Source organism: Oryx dammah, unplaced genomic scaffold (assembly GCF_014754425.2).
Source record: "Oryx dammah isolate SB20612 unplaced genomic scaffold, SCBI_Odam_1.1 HiC_scaffold_11, whole genome shotgun sequence".
Lineage (NCBI taxonomy): Eukaryota > Metazoa > Chordata > Mammalia > Artiodactyla > Bovidae > Oryx > Oryx dammah.
In genome coordinates, this window is record NW_024070195.1 from 21994352 (window position 1) to 22006446 (window position 12095).

Consider the following 12095-nt stretch of genomic DNA (forward strand, 5'->3'; position numbering starts at 1 on the left):
TTTTGTTACATCCCGAAGGCAACTAAGAAGGTTCATAAAATGGTCTAGGAGAATAGTGCTCAAGGTATGAATTAAACGGGCAGATTCAGGGATGGAAAGAAGTGTGGAATTTTAAAAGCAAGTCAGTAGGTAGTAAGACACAGGTTGGAGAGAACTACTGGGTTTACAGAGCAAGAAACAAAGTGGGAGGCACATAAAAAAGAGCCCCATCATTCAAGAAATAGGAAGAAAAGCAAAAAAGAAGTTAGTTGTTCTTTTGCGTCCTTGGCAGTGAAAGTAAGGAGTCCTAAAAACTGGCGATTCGTTTCATATATGATATTATACATGTTTCAATGCCATTCTTCCAAATCATCCCACCCTCTCTTTTTCCCACAGAGTCCAAAAGACTGTTCTATACATCTGTGTCTCTTTTGCTGTCTCGCTACAGGGTTATCGTTACCATCTTTATAAATTCCATATATATGCATTAATATACTGTATTGGTGTTTTTCTTTCTGGCTTACTTCACTCTGTATAACAGGCTCCAGATCATGATGATGTGATCACTCACCTGGAGCCAGACATCTAGGAATGTGAAGTCAAGTGGGCCTTAGAAAGCATCACTACGAACAAAGCTAGTGGAGGTGATGGAATTCCAGTGGAGCTGTTTCAAATCCTGAAAGATGATGCTGTGAAAGTGCTGCACTCAAAATGCCAGCAAATTTGGAAAACTCAGGAGTGGCCACAGGACTGGAAAAGGTCAGTTTTCATTCCAATTCCAAAAAAAGGCAATGCAAAAGAATGCTCAAACTACCGCACAATTGCACTCATCTCACATGCTAGTAAAGTAATGCTCAAAATTCTCCAAGCCAGGCTTCAGCAATACGTGAACCGTGAACTCCCTGATGTTCAAGCTGGTTTTAGAAAAGGCAGAGGAACCAGAGATCAAATTGCCAACAACAGCTGGATCATGGAAAAAGCAAGAGAGTTCCAGAAAAACATCTATTTCTGCTTTATTGACTATGCCAAAGCCTTTGACTGTGTGGATCACAATACACTGTGGAAAATTCTTCAAGAGATGGGAATACCAGACCACCTAAACTGCCTCTTGAGAAATCTGTATGCAGGCCAGGAAGCAACAGTTAGCACTAGACATGGAACAACAGACTGGTTCCAAATAGGAAAAGGAGTAGGTCAAGGCTGTATATTGTCACCCTGCTTATTTAACTGATATGCAGAGTACATCATGAGAAACGCTGGACTGGAAGAAACACAGGCTGGAATCAAGACTGCCAGGAGAAATATCAATAACCTCAGATATGCAGATGATACCACCCTTATGGCAGAAAGTGAAGAGGAGCTAAAAAGCCTCTTGATGAAAGTGAAAGAGGAGAGTGAAAAAGTTGGCCTAAAGCTCAACATTCAGAAAACGAAGATCATGGCATCCGGTCCCATCACTTCATGGGAAATAGATGGGGAAACAGTGGAAACAGTGTCAGACTTTATTTTGGGGGGCTCCCAAATCACTGCAGATGGTGACTGCAGCCATGAAATTAAAAGACGCTTACTCCTTGGAAGAAAAGTTATGACCAACCTAGACAGTATATTCAAAAGCAGAGAGATTACTTTGCCGACTAAGGTCCATCTAGTCAAGTCTATGGTTTTTCCTGTGGTCATGTATGGATGTGAGAGTTGGACTGTGAAGAAGGCTGAGCGCCAAAGAATTGATGCTTTTGAACTGTGGTGTTGGAGAAGACTCTTGAGAGTCCCTTGGCCTGCAAGGAGATCCAACCAGTCCATTCTGAAGGAGATCAACCCTGGGATTTCTTTGGAAGGAATGATGCTAAAGCTGAAGCTCCAGTACTTTGGCTACCTCATGCGAAGAGTTGACTCATTGGAAAAGACTCTGCTGCTGGGAGGGATTGGGGGCAGGAGGAGAAGGGGACGACCAAGGATGAGATGGCTGGATGGCATCACGGACTTGATGGATGTGAGTGTGAGTGAACTCCGGGAGATGGTGATGGACAGGGAGGCCTGGTGTGCTGCGATTCATGGGGTTGCAAAGAGTCGGACACGACTGAGCGACCGAACTGAAATGAACTTCATCCACCTCATTAGAACTGATTCAAATGTATTCTTTTTAATGGCTGAGTAATACTCCAACTGGACCAGGTTGTGCACCCTGCATTAACCATGTTACTTTTATTGTATTGCCATATAATCTTTAAAATTTCTACCCTATATTTCCTATGGTTTTCTCATACTAAGTTCCTAACGTTTCCACTCAATCCTCTTCTCCCTTGGAGAAGTCTACGATTGGAAAGGGGGAAAAAATTCCATTTGGACCTAAGCCCTAATATAATAAATAAAACCAATGGTGAAAATTCATGATATTCTTTTACATGTTTAGTCTATTTGCCTTTTGCAACTTGATGAATTCCTGTGCTTCAGTTCAGTTCAGATGCTCAGTCATATCTGACTCTTTGTGGCCCCATGGACTGCAGCACGCCAAGCTTCCCTGTCTATCACCAACTCCTGGAGCTTGCTCAAACTCATGACCATCAAGTTGGTGATGCCATTCAACCATCTCATCCTCTGTCATCCCCTTCTCTTCCTGCCTTCAATCTTTTCCAGCATCAGGGCCTTTCCCAATGAGTCAGTTCTTTGCATCGGGTAGTCAAGTATTGGAGTTTCAGCTTCAGCATCAGTCCTTCCAATGAATATTCAGGACTGATTTCCTTTAGGATTGGCTGGTTGGATCTCCTTGCAGTCCAAGGGAACTCTCAAGAGTCTTCTCCAACAACACAGTTCAAAAGCATCAATTCTTCAGCGCTCAACATTCTTTATAGTCCAACTCTGACATCCATCCATGACTATCGGAAAAACCATAGCTTTGACTAGATGGACTTTGTTGGCAAAATAATGTCTTTGCTTTTTAATAAGCTGCTTAGGTTGGTCATAACTTTTCTTCCAAGGAGCAAGTGTCTTTTAATTTCATGGCTGCAGTCACCATCTGCAGTGATTTTGGAGCCCCCCAAAATAAAGTCTGTCATTGTTTCCACCGTTTCCCCATCTATTTGCCATTAAGTGATGGGACCAGATGCCATGATCTTCGTTTTCTGAATGTTGAGCTTTAAGCCAACTTTTTCACTCTCCTCTTTCACTTTCATCAAGAGGCTCTTTCGTTCTTCGATTTCTTTCATAAGGGTGGCATCATCTGCATATCTGAGGTTACTGACATTTCTCCCAGCAATCTTGATTCCAGCTTGTGTTTCATCCAGTCCAGCATTTCTCATAATGTACTCTGCATATAAGTTAAATAAGCAGGGTGACAATATACAACCTTGACATACTCCTTTTCCTATTTGGAACCAGTCTGTTGTTCCACGTCCAGATCCAACTGTTGCTTCTTGACCTGCATACAGATTTCTCAGGAAGCAGGAAAGATGGTCTGGTATTCCTATCTCTTGAAGAATTCTCCACAGTTTTTTGTGATCCACACAGTCCTATGTTTGGAGCATGTGAATACATTTCTCTTAACGCAGTAGATACAAGTGGCCAAAAGACATCATAAAATTGTACTTCGAAAACAAAAAGAAAGAAAATATGTCAACAAGATAGAAAATAAACTATTACTCCTATTAAAGAAAGTCTGGCTCCTGAATGCTAGCTCTTACTCTTTCTTTGAAGAGGTAAATCCTAAAATGAAGACATTTAACTTGGAAAATATCTTATCCTACTTAAAATGTTGATGAAATAAAAACTACAATGAGATATCACCTCACACCAACCAGAATGGCTATCCTAAAAGAATCCAGAAGCAATATATACTGGAGAGGGTCTGGAAAGAAGGGAATCCTCCTACACTGTTGATGGGAATGTTGACTGGTACAGCAGCCATTATGAAGCAAAATATGGAGATTCCTTAAAAAACTAAAAATAGAGTTATCATATGACCCTGCAATCTCACTCTTGGGTCTATATCCAGATAAAAACATGATCTAAAAGAATACATGCACCTCAGTGTTCATTGCAGCCCTGTTTACAGTAACAGAAGCAACCTAAATGTCTATCAATAGAGAAATGGATAAAAAAGATGTGGTGCATATATTCAATGGACATATATACATATATACAATTCAGCCATTAAAAATGAAATAATACCACTTGCAGCAACATGGATGGACCTAGAGATTGTCAAACGGAGTAAGTCAGACAGAGAAGCAGAAATATCGTATGACATGCCCTACATGTGGAATCTAAAAAACAACGGATACAAATGAACTTACAAAACAGAAAGAGACAGACTTAGAGAACAAATTTATGGTTGCCAGGGGGGAAGGATGAGGAAAAGGGATACTTAGGGACTTTTGATGGACATGCATACACTGTTATATTTTAAATGTATAAGCAACAAGGACCAATCGGATAGCATATGGAACTCTGCTCAGTGTTATGTGCAGCCTGGACAGGAGGGGAGTTTGGGGCAGAATGGATACATGTACATGTATGACTGAATTCCTTCAATGTCCACCTGAAACTATCACAACATTGTAAATAGGCTACAACCCAATATAAAATAGAAAGTTTTTTTTTTAAGTTGCTGAGCAGTAAGAAAGATATGAGCTTCCTAGTTCTTATTGGAAGTTAGCACCATCTTGACTGCAAAACCTGCAAAACATTTTATTTAAAAGAAACTTGACATCTAATTCAATTACATATACTGATTTAAAAAATACTAGTAAATATCATATTACCACGAGAGGGGAAACAGTGTCAATTATCAGAATACAAAACTGGTTCAACAATAGAAATACATTTTTGCAATTGTTTTTACTACATTAAAATAGGAAGTTGGAAAATTATTAATACAATAAGCCATATATTTATAATATATAATCATTTTAACCCACACTGGAGCACTCAAACCAGTGACTCTCAAATTTTAACGTGCGGAGGAAACACTTAGGGATCCTGTCGAAATGTTGGTTCTAATTCAGTTAAGTCTGAGGGGGAACTGACATCCTGCATGCTAACAAGGTACCACCAACTGCTTTAGTCCAAGGACCCAGGGTCTGGAAAATTTCTTTCCGATAGAGGGCGCAACAGTCTCAGATAAAATTACTTCTGTAACAACTAAATTATCTAGTTAAATCCTATTCTCCGGTAAGAGTAAAAACAGACCAAAACTGGAAATTAATCTCTGCCGTTTGAGATCTTCAGCCCAAGGTACTTCCCAATGGGGCTATTGATGCCACAGTGTGACTTCTTCACATCCACTGATGAAAATAAATTTCTCGATTTCCAAGTTAGGAACGCTGTCTTCTTGCTCAATCTGCAGTCTAATCATGGCCAACACGGCTCAGAGAACAAAACAGACTTAAAAAAAAAATTGGCTTGAGATCGTGTGTTTTTCTTTTGTTAAATTCTGCCATCTTTGTCTCTTCTTTCCTGCTATTTAAATATTAATAATACTGCAAAGTGAAACCAAAGGCAAAAAGGAATCTCGAGCTGCTGAATGAGGCCAGGCTTTGTCTTTTCGTTTCATCTGTTCCTTCTTACGCAGCCACCCTGACTGTTGCCAAACCGGAGGCGTAGAAAAAGAACAGCACTAACACTAGTAGCAAATAGGCATACTTTCTTTTTGAGCAAGGAAAAGAGTTCAAAAGTGGAGGTGCCGGGGATTGAACCCGGGGCCTCGTGCATGCTAAGCACGCGCTCTACCACTGAGCTACACCCCCTACCCGACACCAGGCTCTCGGGAATATATTCAAGACAGAATACAATTTGGGGGTCAGTTTTGCAAGAATTAACATTAGGCTAAAGTCTAGTGTGTCAAATTTCACTTATTTCCAAAAACCTTAAAACTAGAACTTAAATACAGGTCCTGTATTATGCTTTGCTAAAAGAAGAGTAAATTGCATTCTAGACGGAGAGCCCCCGTTGGTGGTCCTGGGACCTTTTTGCTTCTGTCTGTCTGGAATCACTTCCCTGCCGCAGTTAGAAGAGCTTGATGAAATATTTTTTCTCCTTTCTTCATTTACTCTTTCCTAGGTGGAAAGCAACCAAATTAGCTCCAGAAGAGAGAAGATGGAAGGACAAATGGAGTGCCGTTTGTTTCGGCCGCCGAGAGAGGGGCTTCCTTGTCTACGATCGCACCCCTTTAGGGGTAGAATAGAAGGCCATTTAAGAAGGTTAATGTGACGCGCCGACTGAACTGAACTGAACTGAATGTGATGCGTATTAACCCTCGGTTAAAAACTCTTCGCACTGCTGGACTAGTTCACTCACCACATCTTTCTCACAGGCTCTGAGCCTCTCGCGTCCAGCCCCATAAACCAACAGAGCCTCAGGTAACCTTGGGAAAGTTGCTTAAACGGGCAGAAGACACAATAAGGTACCGAGGTAAATACTTCTCCAGTCAGAGATGAAAAGGATGTTGATAACAATAGCAAATAATGAACTCAGTTCATTATGAACTTTGTTCATGTTAGAAATGAACAAAATAAGCCAAAAAGAAGGAAGGGTTGATAAAGACGAACGAGAAAATGAGTTTTTTTTTTTTTAAGTAGAACTAGTTAAAGAAAAAAACGGGATATTTGAAAAGTCGACAAAGCTCTAACCATCGTAATCAAGAAAAGGAAAAAAAAGTGCAGACACACAAAACCAGAACTGATGGGAGGAAATATCTATCAAATAACTATCAAACAGAAAACCTTTTTAAAAATCATAAAGACACAACTCAGCAAATGACTTGAAAACTTTCGATGAAGTGGATTTTATAAATGCACTGTAACTTAGCATATTAAAAAGCAGAGACATTACTTTGCCAACAAAGGTCCGTCTAGTCAAGACTATGGTTTTTCCAGTGGTCATGTATGGATGTGAGAGTTGGACTGTGAAGAAAGCTGAGCACTGAAGAACTGATGCTTTGAACTGTGGTGTTGGAGAAGACTCTTGAGAGTCCCTTGGCCTGCAAGGAGATCCAACCAGTCCATCCTAAAGGAGATCAGCCCTGGGTGTTCATTGGTAGGAATGATGCTAAAGCTGAAACTCCAGTACTTTGGCCACCTCATGCGAAGAGTTGACTCATTGGAAAAGACTCTGATGCTGGGAGGGATTGGGGGCAGGAGGAGAAGGGGATGACAGAGGATGAGATGGCTGGATGTCATCACCGACTCGATGGACATGAGTTTGAGTAAACTCCGGGAGATGGTGATGGACAGGGTGGCCTGGCATGCTGCGATTCATGGGGTCGTAAAGAGGTGGACATGACTGAGCGACTAAACTGAACTGATACCCAAATTACGTCTTGTAGAGACAGAAAGTCTAAACATGTCATTACTATAGAAAAACAGTTGAACAGACAACTCCCCAAAAAGGGAACCAAGCACAAATACTTTCACAAAGAAAGTTTACCAATATCAGAAAATCATGATGCTACTTAAAATTTTCAAAGCATGGAGAAAGAAGGAGCTCTTCCAGTTCATTTTGTAACATGAGTACAATGTTCATCGCAAACTTTTTCAGTTTGCACAGAAAATGAAAAAAATAGTCTAATTTCACATAATACAGAATGTCCAAGTGGGGTTAATTCCAGAAATGCAAAGATCACTCATTATCAAGGAAGACATTAACAAAGATTCTCTCCTCTACCAATTTCTACTTAGGATTCCCTGAACTCTTTTCCAAATAGAACTTGACTTATCGATTTCTGTTTTCTTCTGTGTTGTTTGTTCACTTTTAGCAAGGATCCTGTTAGGCTGGTTTGGCTAGAATCCTCTATTTGCCCATCTGGTTACCCTTTATATCTAATTGTGTTCCTCATCCTCTACCATCCCCTAGGTAATGTCTGATCACCTTGGACTGCTTTCAGCAGGAATCTTGTTTGGTTGGTTTAGCCAGAATTCTGCCTTACCTCAGATATTTCCTCTTAGTAATTTTCTATCCACTGACCCTCAACCCACCCTCCCCTGCTCCTTAGCTATAAATTCCCACTTGCCTATGCTGTGTTTGAAATTGATTCTATTTCTGTACTGAGGCCTTTCCCCCTATCAAATACTCCTGAATGAAATCATTTTTACCTCTTATCTACCATCCAGCTCTGGTTTATCTTTGACAATATTAATATAATCCATCAAATTAATAAAAGTAAGGAGAAAAACCGTACATGATTATCTCCATAGTTGCACAATAAGCATTGACAAAAGCCAGCATATATTCAACACTATAGAGGATTGAATAATGTCTGGCAAAAATTCATGTCCACTTGGAACCTGAAAATGTGACCCTATTTAGAAATAGTGTCTTTAAAGATATAATTGGTTTAAAAGACATCATATTGGATTAGGGTGCATTCCTAAATCCAGTGACTGATGTCCTTACAAGAAGAGAACATGCAGAGACAGAGATACAGAGGGATCAAGCATGTATGACGATGGAGGCAGAGATTAGAGCGATGCAGCTACAATCCAAGGATGGCCAGGAGCCACCAGAAACTAAGATGAGGCATAATTTGAAAAGAGATACAGATGTAAGGCAAATCTGGTTAATTAAAAACTCAGAAATAAATTAAAAAAAAAAAACCCACACAACTCAGAAGCATGGCAGCAGGAAGAACTCCATGAATGTGCTCATCAGAGAAATTGTGGAAATTTTATAAATTATCCGGAAATGGTTCTAAGGGCATATGGCATATTAAGAAAGGTTAATTCAAGAAAATATACTAAAGTTCAGTAGTAACAATGAGAATCTTTGTCATTTGAATCACAACCTACTCCCTCCCTCTCTCTTCCCAGGCCAGGCTGACAGAAACTCTACTCCAAACTATACAGCCAAGGAAACAAATTTCCCCCTCCCCCAACCCATGGCACCCTACTCCAGTACTCTTGCCTGGAGAATCCCATGGACGGAGGAGCCTGGTGGGCTGCAGTCCATGGGGTATCTAAGAGTCAGACACGACTGAGCGACTTCACTTTCACTTTTCACTTTCATGCATTGGAGAAGGCAATGGCAACACACTCCAGTGTTCTTGCCTGGAGAATCCCAGGGACAGGGGAGCCTGGTGGGCTACCGTCTATGGGGTCGCACAGAGTTGGACACAACTGAAGCGACTTAGCAGCAGCAGCACCAGCAGTATCTTTCCTCCATTTCTAATCATACCCCCAGCTCCTTCTTGCAGAGACTAAGTTCTGGGTAAGTGCAGCTAAGAGGTGAGGGCTCTCATCTTTCCACTCATGGAAAACGGATTCTATTTTATCGTGGGGCCCCTTCATCCCCATCATGAGACGGAGGTTCCAGGCCAGGACAGAGCTGCCAAGAAGACCTAAGGCTGTTGCCTCTTGCCCAGCACCCAGCTACTATAACAGGAATGTTACTCAGAAAGAAGTATGCTACTGTCTGCCCCCAGCTGAAAAGCTGAAGGGAATCCTTCAAGTTGAAGCAAGAAGCTGATCAGCAGCAATACAAAACTGAACAAAAAGATACAACTCCTTGGTAAAGGAAAACAGACAGATAAATATAGAATCCTGTAAAATTGTAATGTAGGTGTATAAGTCATCTTTAAATCTGGTATAGAATTTAAAAAGCATAAAACTTAATTATGACTCTAAGTTAATGATTACACCATATAAAAGATATCTTGTGTCATCAATAACAAAGTAAGAGAGGGCAAAGATTATTATAACTTTTAGATGTTTTATATAATTGCATTGATAACCACAAACAGCTATAGAATATACACAAAGGGAAATGAGAAGGAAATCAAAGCATGTCTATCTCAATCAGTTGCAGCAGCTATAACAGAATCCTCATGTATTCTAAAATAAGCCCCTCTCATTCTAATAAACATTAAATCTATTGAAAATCAGGAATGAGAATAGAAGCCAAATTAATTTGGTTGAGGAGAGAGAGAAATTATTGATGCCATGTGCTGTTTTCGGTACGAGGTAGCTGTTTTCAACCAAAAAAGAAAAAAGAGAAAGAGAGAGACACGGAAAATATTCATAGGTGGTAACAGTTCTATTGCCTTTTGAATTTTCTGGTTAAAAACTGAAAGGAGATTCTGATTTAAATCCCAAGAGGTCCTCTTGAGGCTTTTGCCCTGAAGCATGATTTAAAGTGGGGAACTGCTTTTAATACACTAGGTCCCTCTCACTTCACCGTCCCAGAGACCAAGCAGTCATATTTACTTAGAACCGATGGTTCTTCTCACGTTGGCACAGTTGTTTGTCTCAGCAGTTTTTGTAAGCTCTGAAAAGACATGGATCATGTGAGCAAGAACCTACCAATGTGGAAATTCTAAAAAAGAATCCAAAAAAGATGCAGACCAGAGGAGGCAGTTGTCTAGGCTAACTGCTAAGCAAGTTAAGAGTCAAGAGGTCTGGCGAGGTCAGATATGTGTATATTCAAAAGCTGATGAGGCAGACTGAGATCACTAGAGTTATCTGTTGATATGACTGTATTAATGAGTCTCCTATGATCCCTCTGTCAGGTAGAGAAAGGGGGCTTATATCCCTACTTCCATACGCTGACTAATGTTCCCCCGAGACAACTCTGATTTGTTGATGGTCTATATCTTCAAAAATTCAAGGTATACTGTGCTGGAGACATAGCAACTTCTTAACACTCTGTAAAGGAAGGTACCCCTTTGCCAATATCTACTCAGATGACTGCATTAATAGTTCTAAAGTGAGGATCTTTGCAAAAGAGTTAGGAGGTAACATCTATACTGAGAGTACATATAATCTCGGCTTTTTGTGATTTTGGAATGCTATAATATAGAAACATGGAGATTTTCATTTGTCTTGGCAATCTCAATTAAAAATTGGAAAATATTGGGAGTTCCCTGGCTGCCTAGTGGTTAGGATTCTAGACTTTCACTGCCATGGCCTGAATTCAATCCCTGGTCAAGGAACTGAAAGAAGGCATGGCCGTCTCCTCAAGAAACAAAAATGCTAATGATTTTTTTTAGTTCAGTTATGAATACTGACTGGAGAATAAAATGGCAACCCACTCCAGTACTCTTGGCTGGAAAATCTCGTGGCCGGAGGAGCGTGGTAGGCTACAGTCCATGGGGTTGCAGTCGGACACGACTGAGCGACTTCATTTCACTTTACTTCACTTCATGAATACTGAATCCTACTCTAAAGGCAGAATTTTGAAGCTAAAGCAAAATGCCAAGAAACATGATTTTAAGTATCTAGAAGGACATATTAAAAAACAACAATCTACCATTACAGGGAAATTTTGGCCATCTCAGAACTCATACACAGCAACGGATTTTGGTGTTCCCAAGATGACCATTTGGTGGCACCTAAGTCATTCTCCAGAACTTTGAGGCTTTACATCATGTACAGGAAAGCATTTACAACGGCAGGGACCAATTCCTCCAAATTCTCCAAAGTTATTATTAGGAATACCTACCAAGAAGCTCTTTGGGTAGCTGAATCTTTGCTATCTGTATTTATCATACCTCCCCTCCCAAAAAAAGAAAAAAAAAAACAAACTGAAGTTATGGCAAGGCTTCAGTCCTTTATCTCAAAGACTCTTTGGATATTTACAAATAAATTTCATTCAGTTGTCCAAATGTTTAAAAAATATGTTTCACATTCTACTTCGTCAGGTAAAAAGGGCAGAACTTATTTAACACAATAAGAACTCTATCTAGATATGAAGCTTATATTATAATTTAAAAGATACTCAGGAACAATGAGTTAAAGAAGCGCATATAAAATATAAAAACAGGAGGGAGCGGGGAAAGAAGGGGAGGCTGTAATGGGGAAAGAGTGGTAGGGAAAAACAAAGGAAAGCTTTCCTTCCTCTCCTCAAATCTATTCCTTGACTCAGCAACAACCCAGAAAACGAAGGGATCTAAAGAAATTTTCCTGTGGACTTCACATTTGCTCTTATTTTTTCTGCTTTCTGTGTTTCTTGCTTTTAGATGATACTGCGAAATGTAAAATTGGACTTGTTAATTTGGTATCTCGCTTGTTTTTCGGTTTCCGCAGTCCTGTGCGGCTTGGTACTCCCTCAGCCTCTTTAATCTTGTCTTTTGCCAGCTGACTCAGCTACCCAAGGTGGTGTTAAGGCCCAAGGGCAAAATGGGTCCATATTAA

At 40.2% G+C, this 12095-nt stretch overlaps 1 non-coding gene across 1 annotated transcript; it reads right to left on the reverse strand.

Annotated features, from left to right (window-relative positions):
• Window positions 1-5648: 5648 nt before the first annotated feature.
• On the reverse strand, window positions 5649-5720 carry TRNAA-AGC. Its single transcript has one exon. It is a non-coding gene; the product is annotated as a tRNA-Ala (tRNA).
• Window positions 5721-12095: the final 6375 nt, after the last annotated feature.